Below are 6760 nucleotides of genomic sequence, written 5' to 3'. Positions count from 1 at the left end.
GATCTCTATCTCTGTTGTACGTGGCTGGGTTCATCTCCAGATTCTCTATTCTATTGCATGGATCTCTATCTCTGTTGTATGTGGCTGGGTTCATCTCCAGAATCTCTATTCTACTGCACAGATCTCTATCTCTATTGTACGTGGCTGGGTTCATCTCTAGATTCTCTATTTTATTGCACAGATTTCTATCTCTGTTTTTGTGCCAGTACCATGTGGTTGTGATCAGTAAAGCCTTTAGTATAACCTGCAATCTGGCAACCTGGCACCTCCAGATTTGCTTTTATTTCTAAGAATGGAATTTGCTATTCAGGGTTTTTTTCATATGAATCAAGGTACTGTTTTTTCAACTTCTTTAAAGTATGACATTGGTGCTTTGATGGGGACTCCATTAAATCCATAGATTGCTTTGGGTAGTATGGACATTTTAACAATGTTGATTCTTTCCAGTCATGAGCTTGGTATGTTCTTTCATTTGTTGACATCGTTTCATAGTTCTTATAGAGTTTTCTCATATCCTTTGTTAGATATATTTCTAGGTAGTTCATCTTCTTTGATGCTATTGTAAAAGGAATAGAGTCTTTGATTTTATTCTCGGCTTGATTATTGTTGGATATATGAAGGCTACTGATTTGTAGGTATTGATTTTGTTGGTTTTATATTTTTAAAAAATAGTAAGTGTGGTCACTCAAGACAAATTATTTACAAAAACTTCAGAGTGTGATTTACTAATTCAATAACTCATTTATTTGACAGAGACAATATATTAAATTTCATGCTTGGAGACTAGCAGGTACAACCTATTTTTTTTTTAAAGAAGTAAAAAACAACATAAAATATATAAGACAATATTAAATTACTTCGTTATCTGTGATTTCTTTTCACAGTAAAAATAATTTCGTATAGTTGTGTTGGGTGAGCAAAGCCACTTGAGGCAATCATATGACTGTGAATAATTCTAAAAGTATTGAATCAGTGGTTCCTTGGGCATATTTAAGTTCTTCTGGTTTCAGGAAACTGCTGCCCATTTCACGCCTACAGAATGCAGGGCTGGCTGGGACAGAGGCCTCCTGCGGGCTGCTCTGCTGCTGGTGAGTCGCCAGCTCAGCTTCAGGTCTGCGGCCTGAGGCCTGCTGAGGGACAGTGCGCATGCACGGTTAATGCTCAACCTGAGGGCAGGTGTCTGTCAGCAGATGCGCAGAGGACCGCGGGGACCGCGATGGGCTCTCACCTGGGCAAGGTACTGATCAGCAAGGCTCACCTGGCCCCAGGTACAGCTACTTTAGAAAATTACTATGTAGAGCTCCATGTTGGCATTTCAGAGTCAAAGCAATTATCAAAGAATAATTAAATCACAGCATGAGTGAGGTAAATTCACATTTCACTAAATAGCTTACTTTAGGCATTTTAACTAATTACAGAGATCTCTGTAGACACAGGTGTCCAAACCTCATGTATTCAGTCTTGATCCTGATCCATCCAAGGAGACCTGACCCATTTTGTTCTTCAAACACACACTCGCACACACACATGTACTCACACACACTTGCACACACACACTTGCATACACATTGACACATACATGTGCACACACACTTGCATACACACTGACACACACACACGTGCACCCACACGTGTACTCACACACACACTCGCACACACATGTACTCACACACACTCGCACACACACCGACACACAGTTATACTCTCACATGCATACACACACGTACTTGCACACACGTGCATACACACACATGCTCACACTTTCACAGTCATGCACAATGGTGCTCACACACACACACACTCGACATTTCCATGTTACTGCCATAGGTTGACTAAGCCTTGGTCGCTATTGCTGCTGTTGTCACATTTTTCTCACCCATTTCTCTTTGCCACTTATCTCCTTCAGACATTTGGGACCCCAGCTCGAGGTTCATTTGTTCAGATCCTCTCTTTCTTCTGGAGATGACCCTGGAGATGCCTCTTATACTGAACAATCCTCTGAGAGTTCCCACGCAGGTCACAAGATCAAAGCTCTTGCTGACCACATCTTTATATTGTCCCTGCCACTTTCCCACTGCCCTGGCCTGTACTTGCCTTTCACGTGGGAGGCCCAGCCCCTCAGGTGTCTGGCCTGGCTGCAGTGGCTGTCTGTGCCTCCCCACCCCAGTGACTGAGGAACCCCAATGTCTGTGCCTCCCCACCCCAATGACTGAGGCAGGGACAACATGCCCTGTACAGAGGGAAGCAGAGGCGGTAGCAACGGGAATCCTTTTCCTGATCTCAAAATTCTCCTGCCAAGTTCTCCCCACCCAGAGGTAAGATGCAACATCAAACTGCCTTTGTGATCTTGCTCCCCCCTTTTTTAGAAAGGTGTAGAAAACCATCTCAGCATCTGTAACCCTTCATAGTGCATCAGTTATTAAGGAAAAAGGAAGATGGGGTCTTGCAACAATCCAATATTGTACAAAATGCATTAACTGTAACACACACAGTAGGGAAAAGACTGCAGGACTGCACGCGAGGCTTTCTTCATGCATCCGTAATGTACCAACAGGAGCTTACAATTCACTCTCACAGAGAACTCGGGAGTAATTTGGGTGAACGCAGAAGCAGTGAGACCTTTGTTTTGACATGCCATTAAGCCTAGGTGCAGCATTTTGGGGAAGATTTAATATGACAATGAGAAAAATGTCTAATGTATAGCGACTCCATAGCTGAGGTAATGACAGTGGCAATACTGGTGGCAGTGGTGATGGTGATGCTTGTCTCGTCACTCAGTCATTGCTGTGAAGGTGAACAGACTGAAAAAACAGTGGGCCGCGTGAATAGCAAAGAGGTATGCACTTGGGTGAGTGTGCACACACAGACACATCATTTTCTCAAACACCCCGAAGTACAAGCAAATGCAAATATCTTAAAAAAACCCAACTATATGCTTATTGTAGCCCGCTAACATATATGAGTATGTGAGTGAAGAGAATTCTCTGCAGAGGGGACAGTAGATCTGTGGGCCTGTCACAGGTGCTGCAAGGTCCTGACGTACTTGTCTATCTTATACTTTACCGTATTAGTGTCAGCCTGGTGACACAATGAGGTAGCTCAGTTGATAAGGGGCATTGTCCTCCTACTTTCCATTGGCCGCATCCCCTTGTCATTTACACTCCTTGCTGGACGTCATGGTGTCAGAAGAGAAGGGGGTGGAGCTCACCCAGAGAACAGTAAACATGCTATGGGAAAGGACTGGAGCATCTGAGACGTCTGCCCCGGAGATTCAGTGATCCTGAGAGTGGTCTTCACAGCCGTGAGGGCTTCTGACACTGGGCACAGGGCTGGCTGTGTTCTCACAGGCTGTGCAGGTTGGTGCCTGAGCCAGCAGGACACAGATTCTGTTTTAGTGAAATCAACTGTCAAATGGTCAGAATTTCCTAAATGGAAGCTTCTGTTGCTTTAAATACTCAAAATAAGCTAGTTCACGGTGACAGGAAGGAACAGGGGCATTTTAATACTGTGCATGTGTTTGAGAATGTCTGTGTGTATGTCTGTGTATATTACACACATGAACATGTATGTATACATATATCTATATGTGTATGTACAGAAAATTGGGCAGGGTGGTGGCCCCGTAACTGCAGGATCCTAAGTCATTTTCATGGTAGGGATTATTTCCCCAATTCCTGTTATTTTACTATCTAGGAAATCTAATTCAGTGCATCTATGGATTTTATTTTACTGTGTTTTTAAACAGCTGGTGAGTACACAGGGGTCCAAGGAGATTCAGGAGAGTTAGTGTTAACCAAACCTTGCCACCTACCAGTAGCATGACCTCGTTCAGATGTAAGTTTCTGCATCTCTAAGACAGAATCTTAGGACAATCCGGTCTACAACGTTTTCCTTCTTCACACTCCTGTGATTTCCAGGATGCTTATAAATGGGCCTTACATGTTATTAGTTTTGGCCAGTGCAAAAACACAGTGGGAAAATAACTGCACTTGGAATCGCAGTGAAGCTGTCACTTCCCAGCAACACGGACCTCGTCCTTCTGCACATTTTACAAACCCCCGAGACTAGCTTGTTCCCTAAGCAGCAGCTTCTACTTATTGAAAGAATCCCGGGTGAGGCACCTCAAGGATGAAATAGCACTTTTGCTTACTCAGATCAAGAATGTAATTTCCACCCAACAGTGCAGAGTCGCACATTTATACTTGATCTGTAACGTTTGTTTGTGGTCTCAGGTCCTGGTGGCAGGTTTATGTCTCTGACACTGTCCCCTGGTGCAGTCCGGTCATCACACCTCTGCCCAGAAAGCCACATCCCAGTTGCATCTGGGGATGCAGCTTCCGTCTGAGGTCCAGGCTTCTGATTATTAAACTACAGAGAGCTCAGATTTGCTATCAGACAATTGGAACTAATTGTGTGAGACGACGTACATCCACCAGTGCAGGGTTTTATGGCGTTTCAGACTCTGTAAGATGAACAAATACAAGAGCTTCAGCCATCACTGTTTTACTGCCGGCCACACACCAGCTGATCTGAAGGTAATTCAGGTGCTACAGCTCCGTCCCACAGGGGCGCCTGTGGGGTCACACCCTTTGCTGGTGTTTTGCAATCTGCCCACTGACACTCTTTATAACTGCTACCTTAAAGCCAAGGTTTTTCTTTTGTTTTGGTCATTTTTTGTTGTTGTTGTTTGTTTTTTTGAGATAGAGTCTCACTATGTCAACCTTGGTAGAATGCTGTGATATCACAGCTGATAGCAACCTCAAACTCTTGGGCTTAAGCAATTCTCTTGCCTCAGCCTCCCAAGTAGCCTGGCTATTCTTTTTCGTGACAGGGTCTAGCTCTTGCTCAACTCTGGTCTCAAACCCATGAGCTCAGGCAATGCAATCCACTCATCTCAGTCTCTCAAGTGCTGGGATTTCAGGCCTAAGCCCCCAAGCCCAGCCTTGTCATTGTTGTTTTAAGAAATAAATGGTACTGAATAAGTGATGGTAACTTTCCCTTTTTTTGGTAATTCAGATTCATTTTCTTCTCTTCTAATCCTCATTCTGTCTCACTCACCGTGTCATTCTTTTGCTGATTTAGTGGACCAGAGGACTCTTATCATCTCATCGCTGGGATTCTAGTGTGGCACAGGCCAGCCAGTCAACCCAAAAGATGAAGAAGGCCTCCTGGCAGGTCCGTCGTCTCCTGGGGAGACGGTTCACAGCTCTGATTTTGACAAAATATCTTAAAAAGTGAATTTTTACTCTTTCTGGAGAAGTGCCTTCCTAGTTAATAGTATCACCTTTTGGAAATTTCCAACTTGGATTATTGTTTAAAACTCACTTTTACAGACTCATGTAGCTTTGTATTTTCCAGGCCCGTGTTGTATGTAGAGCTGGTGGACAGATACTTGGTTCATTTATTGAAAATCGTCCATGAAGGTTGTTTGGTCAATGCCTAGTTTCCTTCTGAGAAATTCTTAGATGTGTGAAGGACAAAGTCCACATTTAACTTCCATTTTGCTTTAAGGAAAGGAAAGTGAGAACATGTTTAAATTTATCAGAGAGAAATCACCTAAAGGACGCAAGGTTCTGACGAAAGCGTCTTTGAGTAGCAGTCTGTACGATGATTCTCTATTCACATGACATTAACCACAGAAACAGAAAAGGCTGGAACTCAGATGTTAAGAGTGACAGGTGGATTAGATGAAGGAGACAACGTTTGGATGTGAACTTTTAATAAATGTCAGAACAATAACAGTTCATTGAATGCAGAACGTATGACTGAGGACACAGGAATGGAAGGATATATCAACCTGGTGCCTGTACAGGCACGGGCTCCAGCTTCATTGTGTTTCTTTGTGGTGTGTTCACCGTACTGATGACGGTCAGATCTCCGAAGCCAGGTTGACATGTCCTTGAGTAGCAGTCTGTACGATGATTCTGTATTCACATGACATTAACCTGACGTGTAAGCACCACGGAAAGAGAAACTTGCTTTTGGTCAGTTTAGGGAAGTTTTCTCAGAACTGATTCATGGGAAGCATAAATGGTAGCCAGGAAGAGACTGGGGGAAAGTGCCTTCCAGCCGGGCGGGCTGATGATTCTCTGATTTCAGAGTTTGGTTTGTTTGTCCCTTCTTGGTCTTTTTCTCTTTTTTTCCTGTCCCCTTTGCTAATCTGGTCCTCTGTTTCTGACCTTAGAGGTTAATAAGTCCTTAGACATCAGAAACAGGCGATAGTTCTCCCTCTCTGGCCCTGCCTGGGAATCTCACTGTGGACATGGCTTCAAACATGCTGTAAGCGCTGCCAACACGCAGAACCCTCGGCTCAGCCCAGAGCCTCCCTTCCTGCTCACAGCAGCTCCGGCTGCTGGGCCTCCACTGTGTGTTTCCCAGGCTTCCCTGGTTGGACACCAAACCTCCTCAGCTCTCTGGTCCTCAGTCCCCCACCTTTTCTACCTCCCCAAACTCCTTTTCAGACGACAGCCACAGGATGTAAATTCAAACTGAATCACACCAATGGGAGGCTTGAAACGTTCATGGCTTTCCTTTCCTTGGAGATTGATTTTTAAAATCTTAACAGCACCTATAAAATCCTGCCCAGGATAACCCCAGGTTCCCTCTGCAGCTCATCTCTGGGTAAATGGGGCTCATCTTGGGGGACTTTTCTGAGACGCCTAATGAAACACCTCAGAATGGTATATACAGAGCAGATAAGAACCTTTATCTAAGGCTCTAGGTGGTTAAAGGTGACTGCAAAAACATTATTATTATTATT

This window comes from Otolemur garnettii, unplaced genomic scaffold (genome assembly GCF_000181295.1).
Source record: "Otolemur garnettii isolate 467f Iridium unplaced genomic scaffold, OtoGar3 scaffold00139, whole genome shotgun sequence".
NCBI lineage: Eukaryota > Metazoa > Chordata > Mammalia > Primates > Galagidae > Otolemur > Otolemur garnettii.
Note: the sequence above shows the minus strand (reverse complement) of the source record.